Source organism: Microcaecilia unicolor, chromosome 1, assembly GCF_901765095.1.
Source record: "Microcaecilia unicolor chromosome 1, aMicUni1.1, whole genome shotgun sequence".
Lineage (NCBI taxonomy): Eukaryota > Metazoa > Chordata > Amphibia > Gymnophiona > Siphonopidae > Microcaecilia > Microcaecilia unicolor.
Window position 1 is genome coordinate 31,521,343 of NC_044031.1, and position 12,929 is coordinate 31,534,271.

General features: G+C 49.9%; 1 pseudogene; it reads left to right on the forward strand.

Annotated features, from left to right (window-relative positions):
• Nucleotides 1-12,929, forward strand: part of LOC115464598 — a 274,379-nt pseudogene that overhangs the window by 246,999 nt on the left and 14,451 nt on the right.

A 12,929-nucleotide genomic window follows, 5' to 3' on the forward strand; every position in this document is an offset into this window, starting at 1 on the left:
AGACGGCGGAACCATGATTCTGATTGCTCCGTTTTGGCCTCGTCAGATCTGCACTTGTCAGAGTCTGATCTTAAGACCAACTCAGTAAGGGTTCATCTTAGTGCTATTAGTGCTTATCATTATCGTGTGGAGGGTAAGCCTATCTCGGGACAGCCTTTAGTTGTTTGCTTCATGAAAGGTTTGCTTTTGTCAAAGCCTCCTGTCAAGCCTCCTACAGTGTCATGGGATCTCAACGTCGTTCTCACCCAGCTGATGAAACCTCCTTTTGAGCCACTGAATTCCTGCCATCTGAAGTATTTGACCTGGAAGGTCATTTTCTTGGTGGCTGTGACTTCAGCTCGTAGAGTCAGTGAGCTCCAAGCCTTGGTAGCTCATGCTCCATATACCAAATTTCATCACAACAGAGTAGTCCTCCACACTCACCCTAAGATTTTGCCAAAGGTGATGTTGGAGTTCCATCTGAACCAGTCAATTGTCTTGCCAACATTTTTTCCCCGTCTTCATACCCGCCCTGCTGAACGTCAGTTGCATACATTAGACTGCAAGAGAGCATTGGCCTTCTATGTGGAGCGGACAAGCTCCTTCAGACAGTCCACCCAAATGTTTGTTTCTTTTGATCCTAACAGAAGGGGAGTGGCTGTAGGGAAACGCACCATTTCCAATTGGCTAGCAAGTTGCATTTCTTTCACTTACGCCCAAGCTGGGCTGACTCTTGAGGGTCATGTGACGTCTCACAGTGTTCGAGCCATGGCAGCGTCAGTGGCCCACTGGAAGTCAGCCACTATTGAGGAGATTTGCAAGGCTGCGACTTGGTCATCAGTCCACACATTCACATCTCATTACTGCCTGCAGCAGGACACCCGACTTGACAGTCGGTTTGTGCAGTCGGTGCTGCAGAATCTGTTTGGGGTTTAGAATCCAACTCCACCCCCCTAGGCCCATTTTTATTCTGTTCCAGGCTGCACTGTCAGTTAGCTGTTTCTTTGTAGGTCAATTCTTGTTATGTCCTCGCCGTTGCAAGGCCCAATTGACTCTGTTTGTTATTTTGAGTGAGCCTGGGGGCTAGGGGTACCCCATCAGTGAAAACAAGCAGCCTGCTTGTCCTCGGAGAAAGCAAAGTTACTTACCTGTAGCAGGTATTCTCAGAGGACAGCAGGCTGATTGTTCTTATAAACCCGCCCACCTCCCCTTTGGAGTTGTCTCTTTCCTTGTCTTTGCTTTATAAGTTGACTAAGTGGCACGCTCGTGCGACGGGCGGGAAGATGGCCGCGCATGCGCGCACTTGTGTGCTCGAGGGCTCTAGCAAGCTTTGTTGCTAGGAAGATTTCCAGACCTGGGGCTGCCGTGGGACGTCACCCATCAGTGAGAACAATCAGCCTGCTGTCCTCAGACAATACCTGCTACAGGTAAGTAACTTCGCTATAGGATGGGGAGACCATTAGTCCTGGGCATTTTTATTTGCAGTAAGAAGAGCCACCTTTTGGCAGACCTTGCCCCAGAGCCCGCTTTCAAACAGGCTACAGACACTTTGCAAAATAACACAAAACCCTTCTAAAAGACACTCAAAACCTATACAGGAAAAACTTTCCAAATCATAACAGCCATGACCCACCTATGAAAAGACGGTGTTATAAACCTGCTACTGGGAAACTGGAACAAGTTCGACTGTCATGCGTTCCTACACAGACACTACATTTTAGCATAATCCTTAACCTCAGCTAGACATGCAGTACACGGACAGACCCTCACCTGATACAAAATAGTGGACCACAAAAAACATGCAGACAAAATCTGAAATGGAGACTCTATAAGCAGTGAAAGTATAGGTAAAAGAAAAACAGAAAAGCATTTTCTCTGTACTTTGTAGATGACGGCAGAAAAAGACCTGCACGGTCCATCCAGTCTGCCCAAGAAGATAAACTGATATGTGCCACTTTTTGTGTCTTTTTCAGGGCACAGACCGTATAAGTCTGCCCCGCCTCCCACCACCGGCTCTGGCACAGACTGTATAAGTCTGCCCAGTACTATCCCTGCCTCCCAACCACCAGCCCCGCCTCCCACTACCGGCTCTGCCACCCAATCTTGGCTAAGCTCCTGAGGATCCATTCCTTCTGAACAGGATTCCTTTATGTTTATCCCACGCATGTTTGAATTCCGTTACCGTTTTCATCTCCACCACCTCCCATGGGAGGGCATTCCAAGCATCCACCACTCTCTCCGTGAAAAAATAGTTCCTGACATTTTTCTTGAGTCTGCTCCCCTTCAATCTCATTTCATGTCCTCTTGTTCTACCGCCTTTGCATCTCCGGAAAAGGTTCGTTTGCGGATTAATACCTTTCAAATAGTTGAACGTCTGTATCATATCGCCCCTGTTTCTCCTTTCCTCCAGGGTATACATGTTCAGGTCAGCAAGTCTCTCCTTATACTTCTTGTAACACAAATCCCATACCATTCTCGTAGCTTTTCTTTGCACCGCTTCAATTCTTTTTAGATCCTTAGCAAGATACGGTCTCCAAAACTGAATACAATACTCCAGGTGGGGCCTCACCAACGACTTATACAGGGGCATCAACACTCCCTTTTTCAGCTGGTCACACCTCTTTCTATACAGCCTAACAACCTTCTCGCTATGGCCACCGCCTTGTCACACTGTTTCGTCGCCTTCAAATCCTCAGATACTATCACCCCAAGATCCCTCTCCCCGTCCGTACCTATCAGACTCTCCCCGCCTAACACATACATCTCCCGTGGATTTCCATTCCCTAAGTGCCAGAGCCGATGGTGGGAGGCAGGGATAGTGCTGGGCAGACTTGTACGGTCTGTGCCCTGAAAAAGACAGGTACAAATCAAGGTAAGGTATACACAAAAAAGTGGCACATTTCTTGGGCAGACTGGATGGACTGTGCAGGTCTTTTTCTGCCGTCATCTACTATGTTACTTTGCTTCTCCGAGGACAAGCAGGCTGCTTGTTCTCACGACTGGGGGGGGGTTGACGTCCACGGCAGCCCCCACCAACCGGAACAAAACTTCGCGGGCGGTCCCGCACGCAGGGCACGCCCACCGCGCATGCGCGGCCGCCTTCCCGCCCGTGCGCGACCGTTCCCGCTCAGTTCTTTCTTTTCCGCGCTGGAGAGAGCCGCGTTCGTCTCTCTCTCTCTGTCAGCCCCGGAAACCGGATCGCGTTTTCGCGCGAATTTTCTTCTTTTCTTTCATTGTTCGTGTTTTTCTCTTTTCGTTTAAAAAAAAAAAAACGCGCTGAACTTTGTTTCCCTCGTCTCTTAGCGAGGGCATCGCACTGCGGCCTTGTGGCCGCGCGGTCGATTTATTTTCGAGGTGTGATTTTTACCGCCACCATCGACGACTTTGACTTCGCCGACGCGATTTTTCCGTCGATGTCCTTGAAGGTCCCGAGTGGATTTAAAAAGTGTGGTCGGTGCGGCCGGCATATCTCGCAGACCGACACTCACGCTTGGTGCCTCCAGTGCCTTGGGCCGGAGCACGATACCAAGTCGTGTACCTTGTGTTTCGGTCTCCGGAAACGGACACAAGTAGCGAGGCAAGTTCTTCGGGACCGTCTTTTTGGAACTTGCGCCGGCCCCTCGACGTCGACTTCGACGGCATCGGTATCGACGGCCAGTTCTTCAGTACCGGTATCGATGTCTACGAAATCGGCACAGATGGCATCGACCCCAGGAGTACAGGGCCCGCCGGTCCTCCGGAGACGGAAGGGGTGAGAGGCCGCGCGGGCAATCGGCCCCGGTCACTCCCTCTACCCAGGGCCCTCGGGACCGAACCCTGTCGGACCCGATCCCTCGAGGCAGAGGGAGATCTACTTCCTCCTCGTCAGTCCCACCGAGCGCCGATGACGGGCACCGCAAAAAGGCGAAGAAGCACCGTCATCGGTTGCCCACGACGCACCCGGCTCCCGGCGCCAGAGGGGAGTCGACGCCGAGGAAGCGCCAGCGTCGAGAGGAGAGGTCCCCTTCTGTAGTAGAGGTGCCAGCACTTCGGTGCAGTCTCCTGGACCCGAACAGCTTCCAGCACCGACACCTCTACCGGCCCCCTCGCCTTTCCCGTCAGCGGGCCTGGATGAGTGCCTCCGAGCCATCCTTCCGGGGATCCTGGAAGGGCTGATGCGCCAGACTGTGCCGGTGCCGGGGGTGCTTGCGCCCTCGGCGCTGTTGATGGCGGCGCCGGCGTGCTCTAGCCCGGTGCCGAGGCCTTCGATGCCGTCTCGACCGCCACGCATGTGGAGTCGACGTCGATGGAGGGAGCTTCATCCCCGCCGGCGCGGGAGTCCACCGCTCGACGACGCCACTGAGGCCTCGGTGCCTCGACGTCGAGCCGGGCCCGGTTGAGGACTGAGCTGCAAGATCTCATGTCTGACACCGAGGAAGAGGCCTTGTGGGGGGAGGAGGAGGACCCCAGATATTTCTCCTCAGAGGAGTCTGTGGGCCTTCCCTCCGACCCCACGCCTTCACCAGAGAGAAAGCTCTCGCCACCTGAGAGCCTCTCCTTTGCCTCCTTCGTCAGGGACATGTCTATATGCATTCCCTTCCCCGTGATCTCTGTGGATGAGCCGAGGGCTGAGATGCTCGAGGTCCTCGATTATCCATCACCACCTAGAGAGTCCTCCACGGTGCCGTTGCATAATGTCCTCAAAGAGACACTGCTTCGGAACTGGTTGAGACCATTATCTAATCCCACCATCCCCAAGAAAGCAGAGTCCCAATACAGAATCCACTCGGACCCAGAGTTAATGCGGCCCCAACTGCCTCATGACTCGGCGGTCGTGGACTCTGCTCTCAAGAGAGCACGGAGTTCGAGGGATACCGCTTCGGCGCCCCCGGGGCGGGAGTCTCGCACTCTGGACTCGTTTGGGAGGAAGGCCTACCAATCTTCCATGCTCGTGACCCGCATCCAGTCTTACCAGCTCTACACGAGCATACACATGCGGAATAATGTGAAGCAACTGGCGGACCTGGTTGACAAGCTCCCGCCGGAGCAGTCCAGGCCTTTTCAGGAGGTGGTCAGGCAGCTGAAGGCGTGCAGAAAGTTCCTGTCCAGGGGTATCTATGACGCCTGTGATGTGGCATCTCGTGCTGCGGCCCAAGGTATAGTGATGCGCAGGCTCTCATGGCTGCGTGCCTCTGACCTGGACAACCGCACCTAGCAGAGACTGGCCGACGTCCCTTGCCGGGGGATAATATATATATATATTTTTTATAGTTTATTTCTTTTATTGAAATTATTATCAAATAAACAGCATACAAATAGCTAAAACTTCAAGTACAATTTGCTTTTCATTTGTTAATTCCCCCTCCCCCCAACATTTCACATCCTACCCTCCCTCCCTACCCAGGCGGTGACTGAGTGTGATCAATATATTGTTCGTAAAGTGTCCAAATCTTATTAAAAGTTAGTACGGACCCTCTTCGCATAGCTGTTAGCTTTGACATTTGGTAGAGAAAGTCTACTTTCCTGGTTACCACCTGTAGGGCTGGTGTCTCAACTTGCTTCCATGCTCGAGCCAATCCTAGCTTTGCCGCCACAAAGTATTGAATCGCCAGCCTGTGTTGCCAGCTTGGTATGGACGCTGGTCGAAAATGAAGCAAGCAATGTTCTGCTTTCCATGCATATGTCCTCTGTAGTATTTTATTAACCAGGTCCACTACAGCCTTCCAATATTCATTTACTTTCTCGCATGTCCACCAAATGTGATAGAATGTTCCCCTTTGCCCACACTCCCTCCAACATTGCCCCGACACTCCCGGGTACATTTTATGGAGGCGGTCAGGCATATAGTACTACCAGTACAACATTTTAAATCCATTTTCATTCACTGTTTGTGCCAGAGATGGATTAAGTAAATATTTATAATTTGCTTTCCATTCTGCTTTGGAGTATGTGGTCTGTAATGCTTCCTCCCACTGGGCTTGATAACGCACCTGTGGGTCCGTGCGTCCCAGCAGGGCCGAGTATATGCGAGTTATACCTCCCCTGCCTCCCCCTCTGCTAATAGCTATTTCCATGGCTGTTTCGGCTAGGTCTAACTCGTCCTGCGCTTTCTTTTTAAGGAAGCTACGTAAGTTACAGTAATAAGTGAGGTCTCTTTCTTTTAAACCATATTCTTCCTGAAGCTCAATGAACTGAAGCATTTTTCCCTCTTTCCATAATTGCCCCAGTGTGCACAACCCAGCTTGGGCCCATATCTCAAATACCTTCTCCGATCTCCCCAGTGGAAATCCTGTTGCCCACCTTATAGCTGTTTGCCGATAATAATTCCTCTCAGGGAACAGCTTCTTCCTCACTTGATACCACGTCCACATTGGATGTTTTAGCCCAATGGGCATTTGCTTAATTATAGGAACCATTTCCTCACCCGGTATCCACAAGATATCCTCAATTGTTCTCCTACCCAACCAAGCTCTTTCCCAATGCAACCATTTCTTGGCTGCTCCAGGGGACCATTCCGCCAAAATTCGAATTTGTGCCGCCTGATAATGTAAGTAAAAATTGGGTACCCCCATTCCACCTCTCTCCCATGATTGGTACATCATAGCTCGCCGCACTCTTGGCGGACGTTTTTTCCATATATATGCAAACATTTTGCGATTGAGTTTTGCAAAAAAGCTATTGGGGATTGGTATCGGAATTGCCATAAACAGATATAACAATTTCGGGAGCAGCATCATTTTAACAGCATTAATGCGCCCTTTCCAGGAGACATTAAGTCCTTCCCATTTATCCAATTCGCTAAATAGTTCTTCAACTTTTTTGGGGAAATTAGCTGCATATAATCCCTCTATTTGTGTTGTCACCTGTATTCCCAAATATCGTATGGATTTTGTCGCCCATACAAAAGGGAAGGCAGCCTTAAGGGCCTTTAGTTCCTCAGGCGGTACCGTAAGATTAAGGAAAGTCGACTTGTCTAGCTTAGGTTTAAATCCCGATAATTGCCCATATCGTTCCAGATGCTCTACTATCCTCTCGACCGATTTCAATGGGCTCGAGATTGTCAACAGAACATCATCGGCAAACAGCATAAGTTTATGTTCCCTTAAACCCCTCACCACCCCTGTCACCTCCCTATCTTTCCTAATCATATTGGCCAATGGTTCTAATGACAGGGCAAATAGTAGTGGTGATATTGCACATCCCTGTCTGGTTCCCCGCCGAAGGCTAAATGTTCTTGTATAAGTCCCATTGATCTTTATGGTGGCCATTGGAGCCTGATAAAGCAATTGTAGCCAGCTCAGAAACCTCCCATCAATACCTACTCGCTGTAATGCTGCAAATAGAAACGACCAGTCCACACGGTCGAACGCTTTTTCTGCGTCTATTGATAGCAATACCGCCGGTGTCTGGTCATCCCTCACCTGTTGAATAACATGCATTAGACACCTTATATTGTCAAAGGTCTGGCGCCCCTCTATAAAACCCGCCTGATCTGCATGTATTACCCCTGGGAGCTGTTTCTGTAACCTTCGAGCCAGGATTTTTGTGAATATCTTATAATCCACATTTAAGAGTGATATTGGCCTATATGAACTGCATAGCTTTGGATTTTTCCCTGGTTTTAATATTAAAGTTATTGCCGCCAGTCTCCAGGTGTCTGGGAGCTTTTGTGAGTCCTCTAATGCATTAAATAGTTTCTGTAATATTGGTGTAAGGTGTTTACTAAACAGTTTGTAAAATCTTGTGGGAAACCCATCGGGGCCAGGAGCTTTACCACTTGCCATATCTGTTATTGCCCACATTATCTCCTCTGATGTGATGGGTGTGGATAATTGGGTTGCCCCCCCCCCCCCTCTCTCTATCTGAGGCAGATCCGCCTCCTTTAAGTATTGCTCTATTTCAACCAACTCCGGGGTTTGTTCTGGTTCATATAAATTGGTAAAGTGAGTGAGAAATGCCTCATGTATGTGTTCTATTTGTGAGACTATGGGGCTCATTTTCAAAGCACTTAGCCTCCCAAAGTTCCATAGAAACCTATGGAACTTAGCCTCCCAAAGTGCTTTGAAAATATGCCTCATAGTCTCCTTCTGCTGTTTGTATGCCCCCTATATAATTACGTTGAGACAGTTTTTTAAGCTTGCATGCTAATAGCCTACCTGCTTTGTCTCCAAATTCAAAATTTTCCTGCTGTGTTATTTGCAATTTTACGGCTAAGTCCGCCATCAGTAGTTCGTTCAGCTTTAGTCTCAATTCCTGTATTTTTGCTAATCCTTCAGTATTTTTGGGGTCTTTTTTGTGTTGTTGTTCCAGTTGTCGCAATTCTATTCTAATATTATCCTCCTGTTCTGATCGGGCTTTTGCCATATGGGCTCTAAACGCTATTAATTTCCCTCGGAGTACCGCTTTAAGACCCTCCCACAAAAATTGTGGGTGGATCTCTCCTACATCATTATATTCTAGATACTCCAGAATATATATCTCTATCACTGGGATATTTTTAGTGTCTAATAAGAGCATCTCGTCCATCCGCCAATATCTGGTACCCACCTGCCGGGCCCCTGCAAATAGCTCAAGCACCACTGGGGCATGGTCAGACCAGGTGCGGGGTTCTATATATGTCTGTCGTATTCTATTTGCAATTATCACATCTCCCATCCATCCATCTACTCTAGAGTATGTCTTATATTGAGAAGAGTAATATGTGTAGTCTCTTTCTTGCCCATGTTTGGCCCTCCATACATCTGTCAGGCCCCATCTAGCCATGAATCTCTTCCATATTTTCCTATCTGATTTAGCATATACTGCCTGGCCTGAGGAGTTATCCAAGTGTGGTTGGATCGTGAGATTAAAATCTCCGCCCACTATTAGGTGTCCTTGCAGGTGTTTTTGTATTTGGTGTTCTACTTTTTCTATAAACAATCCCTGTCCCGTGTTTGGTGCATAAACATTAACAATCGTATATTGAACATTATATAGTGATACCAACAGCATCAAAAATCTACCTTCTACATCTTTTATAACTTGACGGACCTCCCAAGGGAGTGCGCCAGACAACGCTATTAACACTTCCCTCTGTTTTGAGTTGTTTACGCAAGATGAAAAATATATAGTGGGGTATCGCCTATGACACACCAACTTCTCATAACCTTTTTTCAGGTGTGTCTCTTGTAAGAGTACCACATCAGCGCTCAAGCGCACCATTTCTTTGAATGTTAGTTGGCGCTTCATAGGCGTGTTAAGGCCCCGCACATTAAACGTTACACATTTGAACACTTTATCTCCCGACATCAAATAATAAGTCATTATATGAACACCACCTCTCCCTCCCCCTCCCCCCCCCTTCCCCATAACCTGATATGGCATATCTCTATTATGTTCGAGAACATGCCTATAATGGTGTGGACTTCCGGTCCCGTTTATTTTTCCAGCCTGCTCAGTTTATTTGATCCATCCTTGTTGTTTACTATGTTCTAGCTAGTTCCAGTTTGTCCCGTTATCAACGCAGTATATAGTATTTTTATATTCCAATTATTGATGCTCTTTTCATGGGCCTTTTCCTGGCCGTATTGCCTGATCTGATGCTTGTCTCCGTAGTCTTCCACGACCTTTCGATACTCGCTGCCATTTCTGCTTGCTATTTCTTTGTAACCCAGATGTTGGCTTTGGTGACGGTGCTTTACCCATCGTTTCCGGGCCCAAATATTCGTGAGCTTCTTCTAGCGATGCCACCTTGCGTTGTTTGCCTTCTTTATAAAATATTAGGGCAAACGGATGTTGCCATCTGTATTTTATTCCTTCTGCTCTAAGCTTCTCCATCAGCGGGCGCAGTTCTCCACGCCGTTTTAAAGTGGTAGCCGCTAGGTCTTGAAACAATTCAATGGGGTATGTCTCCCATGTAATTGGGCTAGTCGCTCTAGCTTGGTGCATAATTTCTTCTTTCACTTTGAACTCCGAGAAGCAGGCCACTATATCTTTTGGCGTATTTGCCCTTCTTGACCCCAGCGCCCGGTGTGCTCGTTCTAGTCGGATGCTTTCTGGGGCTATTGGGCGGTCAGATGTGGAAAGGAGTTGGGCTGCTATTGCTTGCACTACTTTTTCACAGTTATTATATTCTGGTAACTCCGGTAGGCCCCGCACTCTAATGTTGGAGCGTCAGCTTCTGTTTTCAAGGTCTTCCACCTTGTCCGTTAGGAATTTCATGTCTGAATGATGTTCTGTCACCTGCTTCTCAACCGTATTTAGGGCTTCTGCGTGTTCTTCTAGCCCCATTTCTACCTCATTGACACGATTACCCAGATCTTTGATTTCTTCCCTCAGGTCCGCACTCAGTTGCGCAAAGTCTTGTCGCATCTCTTTTATATCTTTTTTTATATCCTGGAGCCATGTGCTTAGTTGCTCCCATTTGTCCGGCGGGACCTCATTTTCTCCATCAGCTTCCCGCTCTCTCTGGGTAGCCGGCGAGCTAGGGCTTGATATGCTCTCTTGGCCTTCTTGTTCTTCGGCCTGTATCTCTGGCGCTCGTTCACGTTGGCGGTAAGCAAAGTTCGTCAAATCTGCCTTTTTAAGTTTTGTGTCCGCCATCTTTCGAGTCGCGGGAGTTTCGCCTCTCACTCTCTTAACTTTCACCTTGTTTTGTGGATCGTTTGCTCTATTTGTTAGCTCGTTTTCGGGCTGGAAGTCGGGAGCTCCGCAATCAGACCGCCATTGCAGAGCGTGACGTCACTGGAAGTCCGGGGGGATAATATTTTTGGTGAGAAGGTCGAGCAGCTGGTGGACCAACTGCATCAGAGGGAAACCGCCCTCGACAAGCTCTCCCACCGGGCGCCTTCAGCATCCACCTCAGCAGGTGGACGTTTTTCCCGGGCCAGGCAGGCTGCGCCCTACGCCTATAACAAGCGTAGGTACACCCAGCCGGCCCGAAGGCCTCGTCAGGCACAGGGACAGTCCCAGCGCGCTCGTTCCTCTAAACAGCGTGCACCTAAGCAGCCCCCTGCGCCTCCACAGCAAAAGCCGGGGACGGGCTTTTGACTGGATCCATGGGAACATAGCCGCCCTCAAAGTGTCCGTACCGGACGATCTGCCGGTCAGGGGGATGTTAAAATTTTTTCACCAAAGGTGGCCTCTCATAACCTCCGACCAGTGGGTTCTCCAAATAGTGCGGTGCGGATATGCCCTGAATTTGGCCTCCCTTCCACCAAATTGTCCTCCGGGAGCTCAATCCTTCAGCTCCCGTCACAAGCAGGTACTTGCAGAGGAACTCTCCGCCCTTCTCAGCGCCAATGCGGTCGAGCCCGTACCACCCGGGCAGGAAGGGCAGGGATTCTATTCCAGGTACTTCCTTGTGGAAAAGAAAACAGGGGGGATGCGCCCCATCCTAGACCTGAGAGGCCTGAACAAATTCCTGGTCAAAGAAAAGTTCAGGATGCTTTCCTTGGGCACCCTTCTGTCAATGATTCAGAAAAACGATTGGCTATGTTCCCTGGATTTAAAGGACGCATACACTCACATCCCGATACTGCCAGCTCACAGACAGTATCTCAGATTCCGCCTGGGCACACGGCACTTTCAGTATTGTGTGCTGCCCTTTGGGCTCGCCTCTGCCCCACGGGTGTTTACGAAGTGCCTCGTGGTGGTAGCGGCGTATCTACGCAAGCTGGGAGTGCACGTGTTCCCATATCTCGACGATTGGCTGGTCAAGAACACCTCGGAGGTGGGAGCTCTCCGGTCCATGCAGTGCACTATTCGCCTCCTGGAGCTGCTGGGGTTTGCGATAAATTACCCAAAGTCCCATCTCCAGCCTGCCCAATCTCTGGAATTCATAGGAGCTCTGCTGAATACTCAGACGGCTCAGGCCTTCCTTCCAGAAGCGAGGGCCAACAACCTCCTGTCCCTGGCTTCCCAGACCAGAGCGTCTCAGCAGATCACAGCTCGGCAGATGTTGAGACTTCTGGGTCATATGGCCTCTACAGTTCATGTGACTCCCATGGCGCGTCTTCACATGAGATCTGCTCAATGGACCCTAGCTTCCCAGTGGTATCAAGCTACCGGGAATCTAGAAGATGTCATCCGGCTCTCCACCAGCTGCCGCAATTCACTGCACTGGTGGACCATTCGGACCAATTTGACCTTGGGACGCCCATTCCAAATTCCACAGCCCACGAAAGTGCTAACGACGGATGCGTCTCTCCTGGGCTGGGGGGCTCATGTCGATGGGCTTCACACCCAAGGACTGTGGTCCCTCCAGGAAAAGGGTCTTCAGATCAACCTCCTGGAGCTCCGAGCGGTCTGGAACGCACTGAAGGCTTTCAGAGATCGGCTGTCCTGTCAAATTATCCAAATTCGGACAGACAATCAGGTTGCAATGTATTACATCAACAAGCAGGGGGGCACCGGATCTCGCCCCCTGTGTCAGGAAGCCGTCGGGATGTGGCGTTGGGCCTGCCAGTTCGGCATGCTTCTCCAAGCCACATACCTGGCAGGTGTAAACAACAGTCTGGCCGACAGACTGAGCAGAGTCATGCAACCGCACGAGTGGTCGCTCCATTCCAGAGTGGTACGCAAGATCTTCCGAGAGTGGGGCACCCCCTCGGTGGACCTTTTCGCCTCTCAGACCAACCACAAGCTGCCTCTGTTCTGTTCCAGACTACAGGCACACGGCAGACTAGTGTCGGATGCCTTTCTCCTCCATTGGGGGACTGGCCTCCTGTATGCTTATCCTCCCATACCTGTGGTGGGGAAGACCTTACTGAAGCTCAAGCAAGATCACGGCACCATGATTCTGATAGCGCCCTTTTGGCCCTGTCAGATCTGGTTCCCTCTACTTCTGGAGTTGTCCTCCGAAGAACCGTGGAGATTGGAGTTTTTTCCGACCCTCATTTCGCAGAACGACGGAGCGCTTCTGCACCCCAACCTTCAGTCTCTGGCTCTCACGGCCTGGATGTTGAGGGCGTAGATTTCGCTTCGCTGGGTTT